The sequence below is a fragment of the Stomoxys calcitrans genome, chromosome 1 (genome assembly GCF_963082655.1).
Source record: "Stomoxys calcitrans chromosome 1, idStoCalc2.1, whole genome shotgun sequence".
NCBI lineage: Eukaryota > Metazoa > Arthropoda > Insecta > Diptera > Muscidae > Stomoxys > Stomoxys calcitrans.
The window spans coordinates 214,322,652-214,343,099 of record NC_081552.1 but is presented as its reverse complement, the minus strand read 5'-3'; positions in this window follow the sequence as shown (position 1 = coordinate 214,343,099).

Below are 20,448 nucleotides of genomic sequence, written 5' to 3'. Positions count from 1 at the left end.
CTAGCTTTACTCCTTCGGAAGTTAGCGTGCTTTCAACAGACAGACGGACGGACGGACGGACGGACAGACGGACGGACATGGCTAGATCGACATAAAATGTCACGACGATCAAGAATATATATACTTTATGGGGTCTCAGACGAATATTTCGAGTAGTTACAAACAGAATGACGAAATTAGTATACCCCCCATCTTATGGTGGAGGGTATAAAAAGAAAGATCATCAACCATACCATCAACATAATAAATAAAAGAATATTTTCTTCTTCTTAGACTGGGCATTGTGAGTGGCATGAATGCCTTCACTTTTCCTGAATAGTAAATACTGAGGCCGGATTCCTTAAAGTGGTTAACTGCAGTGCCATAGTTCATGTCCGGGAAGAGCTGGTCTTCAGGTTTATATTTACTTAACATTATGCATTCCCTTTTTTTAACAGCATTCTTGGTAGAGTGCAGAGCTATGTGTGACGGAAGGCAATGTTGAGGATAGAAAATGCAGCGGCAGTAAGAAAGGAGAACAGGAAATACGTGAATAATGTGAACAAATATTCACTGAAGAGTTTATTTGACCAAGTCAGTGAAAACAGTGAATATGGGACAGTGAACATTCCATTCATCCATTTGAAGGATACTCGGTTTAAATCAACAAAGCCATCACATCATACATCACTGCAGTTATTGTACGTATGTAGCTGTGGTAAGGACGACAATCAGGATAAGGATTTGCTAATGAGGCTGTGCACTCCTCTTCGATTATGTAGCTCAGGCAATTTAACGTAGAAGTATCATAGGAGGGAAAGTTTGTTCAAGCAACTTATTACTTTTAAAGTTGACAAAATATCGAATGGAAAAAGGTCAGTGCTAAAACTCCAATTTGTGTTACGTTACCATTAACACAAACGAGTACACTTTTGCCTAAATGTGGAAACGAACGCATTGGAAATGTGAGTTCACTGGGAGGCCAGATATCTCGGAGATATCCACGCCTACATGTTTAATGTGCATTACCGATGCAGTGATCCTGCGAGTCACAAATTACCACTTAAAGGATCAAATCGCTTCTGCTGTTTAAGCCTCCCGTTCAAACCATCCCCTTGTCTACGTATTCGAGCAGCCCTCTTACAGTTACATTTGCTACATCACCAAGATCGTGGAAAAACCGACTCCCCCAAGACGGAAAGTGGGATTCCCATGTGCGCCGCCATTTGGGCTGTCGCAGAGTACCGCTATAATAGCCATTCTCGTTCGGTCCTCATTAGAGCAGAGTCTGCCAGGACAGTGTGGCATCCATATACAGATTACTACTTTGAAACTGAATCTACAACGACCATCTCATATGCTGCACTGAAAAAACAGTTGGCCCAAAATTTAAGATTTTCCCTTATTCGTAGGATGTTCGCAATATCAAGTAAAAGCGTGCTAAGTTAGGCAGGGCCGAATCTTGGGAACCCACCACCACGGATTCTGCTAAAAATTTATACAAAATAAATTTAGTTGAAGGGTATAAATTTATTCAAAATTCCAAACTTTTGTCAAACCAGCAAAAATTAAAGCTTCTAGGAACCGATCAGGGATGATCGAGAGGCCGTTTTACATGGGAGCTATATCAGGTTATAGACTGATTTTAACTGTACTTGGCACAGTTGTTAAAAGTGATAACTAAGCACTACATGCTCAATTTCAGCCAAATCGGATAAAAATTGCAGCTTGTAAGGACTCAAGAAATCAAGAGATCGGTTTATATTGGAGCTATATAAGGTTACAGACTCATTTGGATCGTATTTAGCACAGTTGTTGGAAGTCTTAACAGAACACCGTATGCAAAATTTCAGCCAAATCGGACTTATAAAGACTCAAAGTCATATCGAGAAATCGATTTTTATGAGAGCTATAGCAGGTTAAAGACCGACCGATTCTCATTTTCCGCAGCCCAAGTCAGCGCTATATCAAGAGCCGGGCGTTCCTTTAGGGATTCTAAAGATATTGCCACGCACGTCCATCTCACGTTCCTCGCACCCAAAGCCCTAAATAACGCCACACTGTCCATATAAATCCTGAGCTGCGAAGGCGTCGGAATGGGACTTTTCCCGGATTTTGTTTGTTGCTTTCGTAAAAGCACAGATATTTGCCTTAAATACAGTACACTTGTACGACAGCCTCACTCACACATAGCGATAGTGAGTGCCTTGAAATAGGACTGGGGGGGCAAGTCACTGACTTTATCTTGAAGCCATAATTGAAGACAGGGGTATCAACTTCATTAAACAAATCATCCGTCTCCCAATCCTCTCTTCAAGAGAAGCGAATCCTGAATATCATATTATGAATCGGTCTCAGAATAGACTGTGGCCTGTGCCAGCAGGCTAGGGTCGAAGATTCGTCACAGAAATTTACAAGTTGTGAGACAGAAAAATCAAATTTTTCATTATCAGTCATATTTGTGGCCATGTCCAGACGGAAGACAAGGACGAGCAGACCAAGGATATAGGAATACGACCACTGCCCCGCACATGATATAAACTCGCTCAGGGAGAAGATAGGTAGAAGAAGATAGGGGAGAAAAATATCTATGGTCCAATATCCAATTATATATCCAATTATAAACCGATCTGAACCATATCAAGGTCGGATATCGGAAGGCTCAGAAAAACTCACTGTTTCAAATTTCGGAAAATCGGATAAAAAATAAAGCTTTTATGGGCTTCAGTCCCCCTTTCGGCAGATCGGTCTATATGGCAGCTATGTCTAAACATAGTCCGATCTGAACCATATTTAGGTGGGATGTTAAGAGGCCTTGACCTACTCACTGTTTTTTAGCGAAATCGGATAAAAAATAAAGCTTTTAAAGCCTTCAGACCCTTTGTCGGGAGATCGGTCTATATGGCAGCTATACTTCTGGGGCCCTCCCCTCAGCTATACTTCTAGGGCCCTCCCCTCAGCTATAACCATGTAAAATTTCATGAAGATATCTCTATCCGTTCCAAAATGGCAGACTTATTGCCACTGATTTTTTTCCATCGCACTGTACGACATTCGTGCCAAATATTCTTCACATAGAATCATGTTTCGATATGGCTACCATATACACGAATCACCCGATTTAGGGTACTAGGCCCATACACGATTTCGCTGAAATTTTAAACAGGTTGTTGTTTTGTTTCTTTCTATATCCCTAAGGAATATGCGAAATGTTTATGTATTTCAATTTTTCTGTACGGGTTTTTTTGTAAGGACACCCTAATATTATGTCCTTTTTAAAATCTTTAATCCAAAAGATCATCCACATTTACACTTGTTAACACTTTTCCAACACAAAAATAACAAAAAAGCTTTAAGAGTTTATCACCGTACTTTCACTCGTTAAGGTATTGCAATGACCCACATTGAGTGGCTGCCCCACTTGCTAATGGCATTTTCCCTTTTTTTATACCTTTCGCATTTGTAGCTCCAACACTTGAACACTCGAAACACATTTTCGAAAGGAAATAAATTAATTTGTTCAACCTTAACGCCATCGCTTTGGTCGTTAAAACGTTTGATTGGACAAGGTGTTGCTGTGCATCAATGTGTTCTACAAATATTTCGATTTCGATTTTTCGTTTCTTTTGTGTGGCCTTTTTCTTTTTTTTTATATAAATTGAAATTGAAATCCATTAATTTCCCGTTGCAAAAGTCAAAAAAGTCATTCAGCAAGGGCCACTAACAATGTTTTTCCTTTTTTGTTTTTGGTTTGGTCATCGTACAACTTCCAATTCATTGGGTGTTGAAGGAAGGCTAGATTTTGGCAAAATATATGATACTGAAATAGAGGAGTACACAGACACACAGGAAAAAGTGCAGATTTCACATGAATATTTATTCGATAGATTTAAAGAGTTTGGCTAGAACAAAAAAAAAATACCAAAAATTTAAAAACAAATATATTAAAATTTAATGTATTACGAGCTATTTGTGAATTGGTAGCGGACACTGTTCCATAGCGAGAGAATTTATGAATCGAGTCAGGGTGCTTTCGACAGACAGGCGGACGAAGGGACATGGCTAGATTGCAAAATTTCAGCCAAATCAGTTAAGAATTGCTCCCTTGAGCATCCACAAAAAGTATAATCGAAAGATCGGTTTATAGGGGAGCTTTACCATGTTTGGACTAACTCAGATCATACCTTGCAAAGTTGTTGGTGGTCAAACCAAAACACGACATGCAAAATTTCAGCCACATCGGATAATAATTGCGGCCTCTAGCGGCTTAAGAAGTCAATATATGGCACCAAACACTTCATGCAACCAAAACACTTCATGCAAAATCTCAGCCAAACCGGATAAAAATTGGGCCCTCTAGCGGCTCAAGAATTCATGAACCGAAATCGATGTCAGGTTATGAAACGACTTGAACCAAACTTGGCAGAGTTGTGAAAATAAAACACTTGATGCAAAATTTCAGCGAAATCGGAAAAGAATTACGGAGGGACGGACGGAGGACTCAAACCAAAACACTTCATGAAAAATCTCAACTAAATCGTATAAAAATTGCGCCCTCTAGCGGCTCAAGCATTCAAGATCTGATATCGTTTCATATGAGATCTATGTCAAGTTATAAACCAATTTGATTCAAACTTGGCAGAGTTGTTGGAAGTGAAAATAAAACACTTGGTGCAAATTTCAGCGAAATCGGATAAGAATTGCGCCCTGGTTTTGGTTTCTTTGGCAGTTATTTTACCAAAACTTGGACCGATTTAACCCATTTACAATCCCAGCCGACCTGCACTAATAAGAAGTACAGACAGACTGACTGACGGACGGAGGGACGGACGAAGGGACGGACGAAGGGACGGACGAAGGGACGGACGAAGGGACGGACGAAGGGACGGACGAAGGGACGGACGAAGGGACGGACGAAGGGACGGACGAAGGGACGGACGAAGGGACGGACGAAGGGACGGACGAAGGGACGGACGAAGGGACGAACGAAGGGACGGACGAAGGGACGGACGAAGGGACGGACGAAGGGACGGACGAAGGGACGGACGAAGGGACGGACGAAGGGACGGACGAAGGGACGGACGAAGGGACGGACGAAGGGACGGACGAAGGGACGGACGAAGGGACGGACGAAGGGACGGACGAAGGGACGGACGAAGGGACGGACGAAGGGACGGACGAAGGGACGGACGAAGGGACGGACGAAGGGACGGACGAAGGGACGGACGAAGGGACGGACGAAGGGACGGACGAAGGGACGGACGAAGGGACGTACGAAGGGACGGACGAAGGGACGGACGAAGGGACGGACGAAGGGACGGACGAAGGGACGGACGAAGGGACGGACGAAGGGACGGACGAAGGGACGGACGAAGGGACGGACGAAGGGACGGACGAAGGGACGGACGAAGGGACGGACGAAGGGACGGACGAAGGGACGGACGAAGGGACGGACGAAGGGACGGACGAAGGGACGGACGAAGGGACGGACGAAGGGACGGACGAAGGGACGGACGAAGGGACGGACGAAGGGACGGACGAAGGGACGGACGAAGGGACGGACGAAGGGACGGACGAAGGGACGGACGAAGGGACGGACGAAGGGACGGACGAAGGGACGGACGAAGGGACGGACGAAGGGACGGACGAAGGGACGGACGAAGGGACGGACGAAGGGACGGACGAAGGGACGGACGAAGGGACGGACGAAGGGACGGACGGAGGGACGGACGGAGGGACGGACGGAGGGGCGGACGGAGGGACGGACGGAGGGACGGACGGAGGGACGGACGGAGGGACGGACGGAGGGACGGACGGAGGGACGGACGGAGGGACGGACGGAGGGACGGACGGAGGGACGGACGGAGGGACGGACGGAGGGACGGACGGAGGGACGGACGGACGGACGGAGGGACGGACGGAGGGATTAAATCGATTAAGAATGTCAAGACGATCAAAGATGTATATACTTTATTGGGTCTCAGATCAATATTTTGATGTGTTACAATCAGAATGACAAAGTTAGTACACCCCCATTCTATGTTGTAGAATATAAAATATTGTAAACAAAAAAAAATCCCAATGTTGAATTTAAAACACATTTCTCATGCGCTGCTCTTTGTTAAAATTGGCAAAAGTAAAAAAAATTGGAAATTTGTACATATATTCTTTATTTAAAAATAAAAAAAAACTGCATTCATACATAGGTATTAAACGGCATCGGGTTTTTCATTTTCACAAAAAAACCTGAAAAGAAAACTAAAATCAAAAGAATATTTTTATTCATTCGTCATGTTAGAAAAACGGATTCTACATTTAAACATCCATTGACGATAGTAGTGTATGCGAATGTTTGTGTTTGGAGAAATTTGAACATTTTCAGCAGGGAAAAGGAGCAATCAAATAAATCGCATGCATTACCAGCACTCCGAGAGATATTCAACATTTGCATTCGAATATTGAAAAATCTATTCAAGGAGAAGAACAACTCAAATAGCATCCAGCTGCATAACTAAATCGGCAGGTGTTGCAGTGTCGATAATGGAGATGAATTGCATGAATGTGATCCATATAAATGACTATCTTTTGCATTCTCAACTCAGAATTTTCAATATTTATTTTATATATTCACATCTCACAGAGAAGAATATACTTAGCCTTAAATTCAAGGAATTCGAACAAGCAAAAGTGTGATAAGTTCAGCCAGGCCGAATCTGGTGTTAAGTTCTTTGCCAGATATCTCTTTATATGAAAACAAAAGATAATGAATAAGTATTGCAATGCTATTGGAGGTATATCAGGTTATGGTTATGGATTCGGCTCATACTCAATTTGGATGTTGGAGACCACCGTAGAAGTAATTGTGCAGAATTTCAGCCAAAACGGATGAGAATTGCGCACTCTAGAGGCTCACAAATCAAGAACCGAGATTTGTTTATGTAGAAACTGTATCAGGCTATGAGCCGATTAGACCATATATAGTCTTGTTGTTGGAAGCAAAATTTCATCCAAATCATATAATAATTGCGAACTCCAGATGATCAGGAAGATCGGTTTATATGGCAGCTATAGCAAAACATGGACCGATATGGCCTATTCACAATCCCAACGCTACACTTATAAGAGAAAATTGTGAAAAATTCAAGCGCCTATCCTTGTTCCTTCGAAAATTAGCGTGCTTTCGACATTATGCAAAATTTCAGCCAAATCCAAGAAGAATTGCGCCATATGGGGGCTCAAGTAGCTAAAACGGGAGATCGGTTTTTATGCCATCTAAATACAAATATAGACCGATGGGGGCAATATTGAACTCGGATGTCGCAGAAACTAACACAGCACACTGTGCCAAATATCAGCTAAATCGGCTAATAAATGCGGCTTTTATTGGTTCAAGACCTTAAATTGGAAGATCGGTATATACGGCAGCTATATCCAAATATAGGCCAATCTGAACCATATAAAGCACGTATGTCGAAAAGCCTAACATAGCTCACTGTAGCAAATTTCAGCGACATCAGCGCCCAAGACCGCCCGGAAGAGTAGTCTATATGGCAGCTTTATGTAAATCGATCCCGACCATGTTCGGTACGAATGTCGAGGAGCCTAACGCAACACTTTGTGTCAAATTTCAGCGAAATCGGATAACGTGCGTGACTTTCATGAGTCTAAGACCTTATCCCTCCTTTTAACTTAAACCGCCTATGGATGAGAAAAAGAGTCTGTGTACAGTTTCAGCTAATTATCTCTATTTTTTAAGCCTGTAGCGTCATTTAAACCGACAGAGGGACGGACGGACATGGCTAGATCGCTTTAGTTTATATGTACTTACGCTATAAAATAATGGATGTTTCCATGAGTTGCAAATGGAATAGCAAAATGATTGTACCCCCATCCTTAGGTGGTGGTTATAAGTTACGAAGGAAAAAATTATGATACATTTTGGAAAAAAATTCATAATTTGGATTCTATCGGAAATTTTAGGTTAGGAACCGAATAACTTTCGGTAAAAAATGACAATCCGCACCAATTTGTTTCACAAACGCTTACACAATTTCAAAAAGGCGACCATACCGCGACTAAAATTTTACATACTCAAAGTGACCAGCTTTCAATCCCCATGCATTAGCCTGTGGACCCACAAGGATCCCCAAAGTTTGCACACATATTGAAAAATACCTCAACAGTGGCTACGTTAAGTTTGGTGTACCAATCTCTATCTGTTCAAAAGTTTCAGAATTATTTCCCAGATTTTTCAATTTGGCAACACTGTGCGGCTGTGGTAATCACGATAGCGGTCGAACAGGTATAGCTAACCACTTGAAATATTGCACACATACTTTAAATCGATGTATGGGGATTGCAAATAAGCCATATCGGTTCAGATTTGGATTTACCCCCCATATATACCGATCCATCCATATGACTTCTTGAGCCCCCTACAGTGCGCATCTAGGGGAAATCTTCTATTGGGACCTCCAACATTCTTGCCAAGTATAGTTTGAATCGGTCCATAACCTGGCATAGCTCCCATATAAACCAGCCTCCCAAATGTACTTCTTCAGCCCCTAGAGTACGCTATTCTTTCCTAATTGGGCTGAAATGTTGCACCATGACTTCTACAATACTATGACCTCCAACATTCGTTCCACATATGTTCGTTGACCACACCAGTAACGGGTACTTAGGCAGAGTAGAACTCGTTTGGAGGTCGTACGGTTGATTTCTACCAGAGGTAACACACTGAACAAAAACTGCCTAAGTGAGTCTGACTCTTACTGCCATTATAACCTAACGTTACAGGCACATATAAAGCGGCAATTGGTGTAACTTAATGTCAACTTCTCATAACGCGTAATGTTAGTTTGGAGGCTTGCCTATAGCCCTACGGGAAATGTGTAGTAAATTGCCCCAAATATAACGGTCCTAAACTGAAGAATTAGTTACCTGTCACAGGACATATGAATGAAAAGTTTCAACTGTCGTAACTTATGATTCTTAATTATTTTTTTAAAAGTCGCTTAATCCTTTTCGAACTGTCCCAGGACCTATCCTGTGGTGTTAGAATAGTGGCAATTCGTCACCTCGAGCGAAAATCCATTATAAAAGTGATAGGTTTTCCCATGTAAGGGGACCGGTCCCTATCACCAGAGGACCTATCCCGTGACATTTTTGGGACCTGTCCTGTTTCCTGTGGGTAGGTAGATAAAATTAAAAGTCCTCACAGCTTCCTAGCCGGCTGACGTAAGGTATGTTGAATCCCATGCAACGGTTCTGATTGAATTTAACTTTCAAACACCGGGACAGATCTGATTTCCCTGAACTACCCGTGGTTAAATGTAGTGAGCTTATATGCGAAGCGAGTTCTCATAAGAACTATTTAAGCTTAAGTTAAGGTGTCGATTTGCACATACAAAATCCAATCTCTCTACAGCGTAGGTGCAAAATACGCTGGCTGGTGTACTAGAGATGTACAAGTCTGACATTCCAGCCATACAGGAGCAACGCCGTAAGGTGACGAGTTGGATTTTTGCTGTTATGATACAAGGCATTAACATTACTTTAGTCAAATCGCAGTTTATAGGACAAAGTCTCCATACCAATTAGCCAATGCAAGTACACTTAACAAGAGATTCACAATAAAAACCATAAAAAGTTGAATAGGACGCAAAAATTCATATATTGGCCATCATGGCGGAAGTTATGATGTGAAGGTAGCCCAAAAACGATATGAAAACCCAAGTTTTTTTATACATTATAAATAATCACCACACGAACACAAGTTACCTATATATTCAAATTTAACAGCCACGTTACAACACTCAGGTATGCGATGCCGACGAGACCATTATACAGCAGGGAAATATAGGTATGAATTCATGCTTGGATTGTTTATTTAGGGTAAAGGGAGGGGAAGGTTATGTCTGCCGTAGTAACATAACATAAATTGCATAAAGTTTCCAGTTGAAAATCTCATAAATCATTTTATAATCAATTTTCGGTTGACATGTTTGCATGGTAGAGTACGAGTGTGTTATACGCCCAGAACGAATGATACTTGTGGAGGCAATGACATTTGCTCACATTGGAAGCCTATTGACAGGGGCGCATTGAACGGCATGGATATTGGGGGTATTATGCCCATGAAAGGCCACCTTAAGGAAAAAAGGGTAAATCTAAACAACAACTACACTTTCCTTAGAAAAAGGAAACTAAAACTACCGCTCAAGCTTTACTTCGGTGAATGAGAGGATACCCGTTTGTTGGGTAAAGGGTACCAACGGTTACTACGCTTTAGTTAGTAAAAGGGTACTAACGGTAGAAAAAGGGTATTAACGGTAACTATGCTTTTGTTATGGAAATTGTAGAAAAACTACACTGATAGAAAAAGGACGGTCTGATATTATAACGATTTGGTATAAAACGATACCGGTTTGGTACTGAAACGAATAACAGTTTGGTATTGAAATCAATACCAGTTTAGTAATAAGGCTAGTACCAAATGGTTTACTATCAATACCGTATGGTACTGAAATGAACACGTTTTGTAACAACTTTTCTCTGCATGTACCGTTTTCCTATAAAATGGGTGCTAAGACTACCCTTTCTTTACGGGAGTGTTGCAAACGCAATCCTTTACTAACCGAAGGGATACTAAAGCTATCCGTTTTCTAAGGAATGGGTGCTAAAACAAACCTTTTCTTAGGGATAGGGAACTAAAACTCTCATTCCTTAGAAAAAGGGTACTGAATTTACATTTTCTTTAGCAAAAGAAAACTTTACCTGCCCATTCTGGAGAGAATTAAAACAACCCTTTACTTTTGAAAACGGGTAAAAAACCCTTTACTTTTGAAAACGGTACAAAAGTAACCCTTTCATTACAAAAAGCTACCACAACTACCCTTTCCTCAGATAAAGGCTACAAAACCTTCACTTTCCCTGGGGAAAGGATACCAAAACTGTACTTTTCTTGGGGAAAAAGAACCAAAACTACCCTATCAATTAGGGGAAGGGTACCAAAACTACCCATTTCTTAGGGAAATGGTACCTAAACTACCCTTTCCTAAGAAAAATTGTACCAAATCTTCCCCTTCGTAAGGGAAAAGGATACCAAAACTAAACTTTTCTTAAGGAAAGGTAACGAAAACTAACCATTCTCTTAGGGGAAGGGTACCAAACCAACCTTTCGTCAGGAAAACAGAGCTAAAACTACGCATCCGTTTAAGAAAACGTATCAACCAAACCTTCCTTGGGGAAAGGATACCAAAACTTGCCTTTCCTGAGAGAAGGGTACCAAAACTTTCTTAGGGAAAGAGAACCAAAACTACCCTTTCCTGAAGGAAACGGTACCCAAATTACCCCTTCTTTGGGGTATGCTTTCCTGAGGGAAACGTTACCAAAACTATCGATTAATTAGGGAAATGGTACAAAAACTACCCATTTTCCAAAGGAATGGATAGTTTTAGTACCATTTCCCCAAGGAAAGGATAGTTTTGGTACCATTTCTATAATTACCAAAATTACCTTTCGTTAGGGAAATTTTACCAAAACTTCCCATCCCTTAGGAAAAGGATACCAAAACAACCCTTTTCTTAGGGAAAATATACCAAAACTTGCGTTTCCTTAGAGAAGTGTACCAAAACTACCCTTTCCTTGGGGAATGGATACCTTTCCTTAGGTCAAGTATACCTTTCCTTAGAGAAAATATACCTTTCCTTAGGGAAAGTACACCTTTCATTAGGGAAAGGATACTTCTCCTTAGGGAAAGGATATCTTTCATTAGGAAAAGGATACCTTTCATTAGGGAAAGGATACCTTTCCTTAGGGAAATGATACCGTTCCTCAGAGAAAAGATATCTGTCCTTAGAGAAAGGATACCTTTCCTTTGGGACAGGATACCTTTCCTTAGGGAAAGGATAACTTTCCTTGGGGAAAGGATAACTTTCCTTGGGGAAAGGATAACTTTCCTTGGGGAAAGGATAACATTCCTTGGGGAAAGGATAACTTTCCTTGGGGAAAGGATACCTTTACTTAAGGAGAGGATACCTTTCCTTGGGAAAAGGATATCTTTCCTTGGGGAAAGGATACTTTTCCTTGGGGAAAGGATAATTTTCCTTGGGGAAAGGATACCGTTCCTTGGGGAAATGATACCGTTCCTCAGGGAAAAGATATCTGTCCTTAGAGAAAGGATATCTTTCCATAGGGAGAGGATACTTTTCCTTAGGGAAAGGATAACTTTCCTTGGGGAAAGGATAACTTTCCTTGGGGAAAGGATACCTTTACTTTGGGAGAGGATACCTTTCCTTGGGGAAAGGATATCTTTCCTTGGGGAAAGGATACTTTTCCTTGGGAAAAGGATAATTTTCCTTGGGGAAAGGATACCTTTCCTTGGGGAAAGTATACCTTTACTTGGTGAAAGGTAAAGGGGGAAAGTATACCTTTACTCGGGGAAAGGTAAAGGGGGAAAGGATACCTTTCCTTGGGGGAAAGGATATCTTTCCTTAGAGAAAGGATAATTTTCCTTGAGGAAAGGAAAGTAAGTATAAAACAATACCAAAACTACCCTTTGCTTTGGGAAGCGTAGGTACCAACTACACTTTCCTTAGGGAAAAGTTAACAAAGCTACTCTTTCCTTGTGGAAGGGGTACTTAAACTTCCCTTTGTTTAGGGTAAGGTTTATAAATCAAGCCGTTCCGTAAGGAAATGGTATTAAAACTACACATTGCTTGTGGAAAGGGTACTAAAACTACTTTTTGCTTAAGGAAAGGGTACAGTTGATTCCCAACAATGTTTCACATTAAAACCAAACCTCAGCAGGCCCTGTAGTATGCAACAAGCCAACAAAAACTGCATTTGTGCATTCAGCACTGGTCATCGTTCAAAGTTTCGATGGCGTCTGTGTGGATTATAACTGTGCGCTGGAATTGAAGTTCATGTTGTGTGCATCTCCCAGTCAGGATTCACAGAATCGTCGCTTTCAAAGTGTTAATAAATGAAAAATATACTGCATTTGAATGTCTGTCACTCTCAGTAGTTCCAAAAATAAAACGAAAATTCAAAAGGACATCGATAGCATGGCTGGGGTTGATGCGGGTGAAGTTGATGGTGACCATGTAACAAAAAACGAAATTGGCAGTGATGACCCCAAAAAAAATCCAAAACAAAAAAAAAGGGGGAAATCTTGTCGAGTGTTAAACAAAACCGGAAATACTTGCAAAAAGTGGGTTCAGCACAAAAAAAATACAATGGCGAAAACACAACAAACCGCCACCATTATGATAGCAAACGCATCCAGCACCAAACTTAAGTGCATATCACAATGCATGGACGGGCACTTGATTCAATTTTATGAAGCTTTTGGTGTGCCTCACATAGGTACCCATACTCTGGCATATCTCTGGTCAAATACATTTCACTATTGGATGGTGGTGGGTAAGCGGAAATTGGCAAAAACCTATTTTGACATACTCTCGGCATTTGTTTTTGTGATTCGTCAAAAATATGACGTTTTATATGGCAATCATCATGTGCAGTTATGATCAAGGAACTAGCAAGCACTAAAGGCCAAAACAGAATAAGCGCGTTGAGCTTTGTTTTTGAGAGTTGCGTTGCGTTCAAAAATGCAATTCTGCAAACAAATCCCACAAAAGCAACGCGTAAAAGTTAAAATGTGTTTAACTTTGACACCTAAAAACAATACTTCACACATGCCAACACAGAAGACTCTCGATTTTAGTGGGTGGACTGGTCCCAGACTCTATCCCAAATGTGTATAGGAGATTCGTAGTCAACTCCCAAAGACCTTTCATTTGATACCCATTCGTTGGACATTCATGCACGTTTTGGGAGTTTTTCGAGTTGGGGGGGGGGGGGGGGGGCCCGTAGCGCCTTGAACAAACATCTTAAAACAGATGTGTACTCGCTTCCAAACACTTTTCATTTGATACCCATATTGTTTCAATCGGTAAATGTGTCCTGTTAAGGGGTTTTGGGGGGTGAGGGGGCGCCTCAGACACCAAGGAATAAATTTTTATTTTCTCAACTCTTAGGTTAGGTTAGGTGAGTGTTTTTTTTACTCGGAGGCCAGCCTGGCCCATTGTGGTACCCTAGAAAGAAGAGAAAGAAGATGTGAGACCTCGGACTAGAGGTTATACATAAACAGAAGGAATGGAAAACACGACCGGGGGTGAAGAAACGCCCATCCCCTCAAAAGCACGGATGTACCTACGCTGGAGCTTTTGGCAACCCCCTTCGGAACCATCCCGTTCCTTCAACAAATCTTAGGGGACCTACTAGAGGTACGTTCGCAAATTCACTCAGATCACAGAAGAAATTACTCCCCAGAAAGGAGAGCCTACGTCTCTGCAGACCGGGACATAAGCACAGCAAGTGATCAATGGTCTCCTCTTTATCCTCATCGAGGCAACTCCTACAGAAGTCGTTGTGCGCTATTCCCATGTGCTCATTCGCCGCCATGCGTCCTATGGCACAGTGTTTGGTTGTGACCCCTGTTAAGGTACTAATCGACCTCTTATTGAATGCCAGCAACTCCCTCATCCTCTTTTGGTCAATGACCGGACATAACACCTTTGCAGTTCGGCAACTATCCACCGAGTCCCAATTCGCTACCAAAATCGCCCTGGCCATCCCCTCTACTGTGTTCAGTAGCTCGACAAATGGCGCATAGGCAATACCGTTTAATACTACATCTTATGCCTCTGGACCACTGCCGTGAGGATAAGGCTGCTTTCTCATTGGTCATGTGGCGGCTACGAACACTGTGTTATCATTGATACAATATCCGATGTTCCAGGCAGTGCGGATTACACCCAACCGGAGCCGCTTTTTGAAAAAATGTACTGTACCACTATTCCTGATAGAACCGATTGGAATTACGATATATTTGGTAACAGAAGTTACGTAGACTTCTATACGGATGATTCCAAATTAAACGACCAGGTGGGCTTTGAGGTGTACTCTAAAGATCTAGAACTAGATCGAAAAGGTTACCCGACTACTGCAGTATGTATCAAGCGGAGATTCTTGCAATTAAGGAGGTGGTGGAATGGCTAAGATATAATGTTATACGACGCTTGGCAAAAGTATCTTGAATACAAAAACCGCCCTCGACTGTCGCATATCTCTCAACGAGATGGCTGAACAGTTTAAAATTCACCTGTTCTGGGTGCCGGGCCACAGAGAAATCCCAGGGAACTGTAAAACGTACGAGCTTGCGAGACTAGGAATTACCCTACACATTCCAGGGATACTGGAATCTGTGGGTATGCCTCTAGCGACAAGTAAGCTAAGTTTTCAAGACCAGACCCGAAGAACAACGAATGATAGATGGTCACAAAGAGGGGGCTGTGAGCATTCCAAAACTAGGTGGCCTAATCTAGACTTGAAGAGGATTACTGCTTTACTGTCATTGGCTAGAACAGACGTCTCAGTCATTGTGTCCGTCATGACAGGGCACTGTCTAATCGGAAAACATGCTGACAGACTGAAGGTTGCCAGCAACAAATTTCGCAGGAGCTGTAAGGACATTGAAGAAGAAGCGACTATAGAACACCTTCTGTGTGTGTGTCCTGCACTGGCAGTTAGAACAAGTTCCAATTTAGGTTCTTATTTCTTTTAGAACCTGTCTCATTAAGCGGATGTAAACACTCGCAAGTTATTTGGGCTTTTTAAAGCGATTTAAATGGTTCAACGGTAGGAATAAGAAGGCATCTTCCTTCTTCTGTTCCTGTGGTATCACAATGGACGAAAACGTCTAAGTGAGTCTGATGGCAGACTGCGACTTAAACCTAACCTAATACCGATGACTGGTCCGGCTGGCGCAGACGTAACTTTCCTGGCGTACTCGTCCGCCCTCTCATTTCCTGGAATCCTCTCATACACAGGAACCCATGTCAGCGTCACATCGTGGGCCCATCATCGACCCTAAGGCCCAGAGCGCCATATAAATTCTGAGTTTCGAGGACGGTAAATCTCTTACCAGAATTTATCTAGCGGCCACTGCAATGGCGCAGACCTGCCTGAAAGACCGTACACTCGTCTGGCAGTTTCAGAGACATACTGATATTGAGTGCATCAGAGTAGACCCCCAATCGAGTCGCAGAACCATCTTGGAGATCGAGATCTCATCCTCCTCAAGTACAGCATTCCCCCTTCATTCATTCCTCCCAGGAAATCGAAGCGCGAATGCCCTCACTCCTACTCTACTCTGAAATAACTATAATTTGATATCCATATTGTCCCAAGTGGAAAATATGTTCTGCGGGGGGGAAGGCCCCTCAGACACCAAGGAATATTTTTTTTGTGCCAGATTTGTACTCTACTTTTAAATACCTTTGATTCGATACCCATATTGCCCAAAGGGTAAAAGTGTCTTGTTAGGTGGTGTTTTTGGGGGTCGGGGACCCTCCGACACTTATGGTGACATACCTTTCATTTGATACCCATATTGTCCCAATTGGTAAACATGTCCGTTCGGGTGGGTTTTTGGGATGGCGCGTCCCCCAGTTTACATGAACCCAAAATTGTTTACCAATTTCGTGTTTTTGGGGTACCATAAGGTGACATACAATGTTTCTCTTAAATCGGCGCACCCAATTCCGGGATCTGGCGTTTTTGAAAATGGGGTATGGGGAGGGTCTTGCAAGCCCTGGTAGTATCGCCTTGGACTTCTGCTAAGCACCAGTTCAATATAGTAAAGGTTCCAGTTATTCTAAATGGAAAACCGCTTATCAGGATATTTAAAATATTGGCAAGGGTAAATTACTTTAGGAAAGTTCTTGCACAAGCTTGGCTACTGTTCCCATGCTTCAACCTAGTAATACATAGAGCTCTTCGACCGCTTCAAATGTTTCACTGCTGTAGGACCATCCTATATGTTGGTTATCCTTTTGTTCATCCGCAGTTGCTATGTGATTGTAGAGCAGTAGGGATTTTTGCAGGCCTCTTTTAAAATGTCTTTGTGTGAGTTTATGTGTATGTATGCTTGGCTCCACATGAACATTTATTTGCATGCCCTGGTATTTGTGACACTGGTAGTGTTGTTGACAACTTCCAACATTTTGACATGGGTTTGACTAAGTGTTGCGACACGTCGTACTATTCTTTGCACTATTGTACCGATTTCGTTTTCCTTTTTGGTCTGGAATTGAACATTTATGAAATTGTGTGATATGAAGGCTAAACAAATGTAAGAGTGCGAAGTTGAATGACTATATTAAAGTTCTGCATTTATTTTTTTATTCTATTGTTAATTCAATCTTTTTGTGAGTGCGTGCGTGTGTGTGGCAAGATATTTAAACAACTTGTTTCCTGTCTGTTGGGTCACAGGCTAATTAAACAATTCCTAACAAAAATCCAAATGAAATTCTAGGCTCTTATATACGAAAATTTAAACATTTCATTGAGGTTTTAAGACCAACTAAGAAAAGGCAAAAATCTACACCTACCCTAGTGCAAACTGGTCTATATTAATGTATGGAGGCTATATCAAATTCCTAACAGGTTTTAGTGGACTTAGTTATAAGTGTTTAGACGGGTAATATAGCAATAAAAACCAAATTTTGTGAAAATCTGTGAACACTGTAATATATAGATTCATTTATATTTTATTGCCAATAATATATGAACCAACAATACAACTGTAATGGTTGAATATAGTTTAAACTGAATGCAGCAACATGACTTGGGTACAGCAGTAGATATTCAAATATTCCAAAGGCAAGAACTTTATCAATAGCACTCCAAAACTTTTGCCATTTTTCGCTCTTGCACTTGTAAGCGATAGAAAAAAAGAGATAAACGACAAAAGTGGGGCACTATAAACTTATCCATAGCATTCAGCAACCTTTTAGCTATGATTAAGTTCGAAGTTTGGCTATATTTTAGACAGTTTTGTCATCACAACACTTAGAAAAGTTGACATGAAAAAAATAAGAAAATATTACACTGAAAATAAAAGTTTCGGATATTAACCCAGATTGTCTTGTGGTTGCCAGATGGCAACGCAAAAATTTTGATGAGTATTTAAATTTTCTTAAGTTTTAAACTGCAACAGTTTTACATGATGAAACAAATCTCCATATTTTTGAAGGAGAGGATGGGGTTTACTAATTTCCTAATTCTGTTTGTAACTCCTCGAAATATTCCTCTGAGACCCCATAGCATATATACAATATATATTCTTGATCGTCTTGTCATTTTAAGCCGATCTAGCCATGTCCGTCTGTCGAAAGCAAGCTAACTTTCGAAAGAGTAAAGCTAGCCGCTTGAAAATTTTCAAAAATACTTTAATTAGTGTAGGTCGGTTGGTATTGTAAATGGGCTATATCGGTCCGTGTTTTTATATAGCTGCTATATAAACCGATCTGGGATCTTGACTTCTTGAGCCACTAAAGGACGCAACTCTCAACCGATTTGGCTGAAATTTTGCATGAGTTTTTCTGTTACCACTTCCAACAACTTTGCTAAGTATGGTGGACTTCGGTCTATAACCTGATATAACTGCCTGATAAACCGATCTTGGGTCTTGACTTCGTAAGCCACAAGAGGGTGCAATTATTATTTGATTCAGCTAAAATTTTGCAAGAGGTGTTTTGTTATGACTTTCAACAGCTGTGTAAAGTACAGTTCAAATCGGTTCATAACCTGGTATAGCTGCCATATGAACCGACCTGGGGCTTGACTATTTGAGCCTCTACAGGGAGCAATTCCTATCAGATTTGACTGAGATTTCGCATGGCGTGTTTTGTTGTGACTTCCAACAACTGTGCTAAGTATGGTTCAAATCGGTTCATAACCTAATAAAGCTGCCATATAAACCGATCTGGGATCTTGACTTCTTGGGCCTCTAAAGGACGCAATTATTATCCAATTTGGCTGAAATTTTGAACAACGGCTTCTCCCATGACCTTCAACATACGTGTTGAATATGGTCTGAATCGGCTTATAGCCTAATACAGCTTCCATATAAACCGATCTATTCTTTAGGGCGCAATTTTTACTAGATTTGGCTGAGATTTTACACAACGACTTCAACTATGGTCTCCAATATTCAATTCAATTATGGCCCAAAATGAACAATAACGTTATGTAGTTCCAATAAGATAGCAATTCTTTTCTTTTATCCTTTCTTTGACTAAAAAGAGATATCGGGCGAAGAACTCGACAAATGCCATCCATGGTGTAGGGTATATAAGATTCGGCCCGGCCGAACTAAGCACGATTTTACTTGTTGAACTTAATTATGTCCGAAGACTAAATCATGAAACGTCGAATTTACCATAAAGTTTCAGGCGGATTGGGGATAAATCAAAACAAACCAGTAAAGAAAGGGAAAAGTCGGGCGGAGCCGACTTCATAATACCTTACGCCTACCCTATAAGAACAAAGTGGGAGATATATCTAATTCTGAACCAATTATTATGGACCTCGGCGTATGTTTTCAGATGGGTTTTTAAACAATCCGTATCACATCTCGAGCGAATATGTTAAAACTGTAATAAATACGGTTGGCAAATGACAACATTATTGCAAATTACCAAAAATCTGACGAACATATATATGGGAGTTATTATATCTTATTCTGAACCGATTTCGAAAAAAACTTCTCAGATACTGTGGTAGTCGTCGAGGAAGGCGTTGTGCAAAATTTTGGTAAGATTGGTCAATAAATGCGATTGCAGTGGTCTAAGAAGTGAAAATCGGGCGATATACATATATGGCAGCTATATAAAAATCTGAGTCGATTTCTATGAAACCCACCAGTAATGTCGAGAGTCATAACGAAATCCTTGCTGCCAATTTTCGAGAGAATCGATTAACAAATTACCATTTTATTGCATTATTACTGCGAATCGGACGAACATATATATGGGAGCTATATCTTAATCTGAACCAAATTTCTTAGACATTGTAAAGGGTGATTTTTTTGAGGTTAGGATTTTCATGCATTAGTATTTGACAGATCACGTGGGATTTCAGACATGGTGTCAAAGAGAAAGATGCTCAGTATGCTTTGACATTTCATCATGAATAGACTTACTAACGAGCAACGCTTGCAAATCATTGAATTTTATTACCAAAATCAGTGTTCGGTTCGAAATGTGTTCCCCAGAAGGACAAATTTACCGATTGGGATAATATGGATATCAAATGATACGTATTTAAAAGTAGAGTAAAAAGCTGATAAAAAAATTTACTCACTGGTGTCTGAGGTGTTTGGAAGATGAGTACACCTCTATTATAAGCATTTGGTCCAAGGTGTCTACGGGGCCTCGAAAACCCTAAAACCCCCATGAATGTCCAACGTCACATGAATGTCCAATGTCACAAAATGGGTATGAAATGAAAGGTATTTGGGAGTTGACTGAGAATCTGATATACACATTTGGGACAGAGTCTGGGACCTGCCCACCCTTCAATATGACGTGTAGTTCGATCTGGATAATAAGGAAA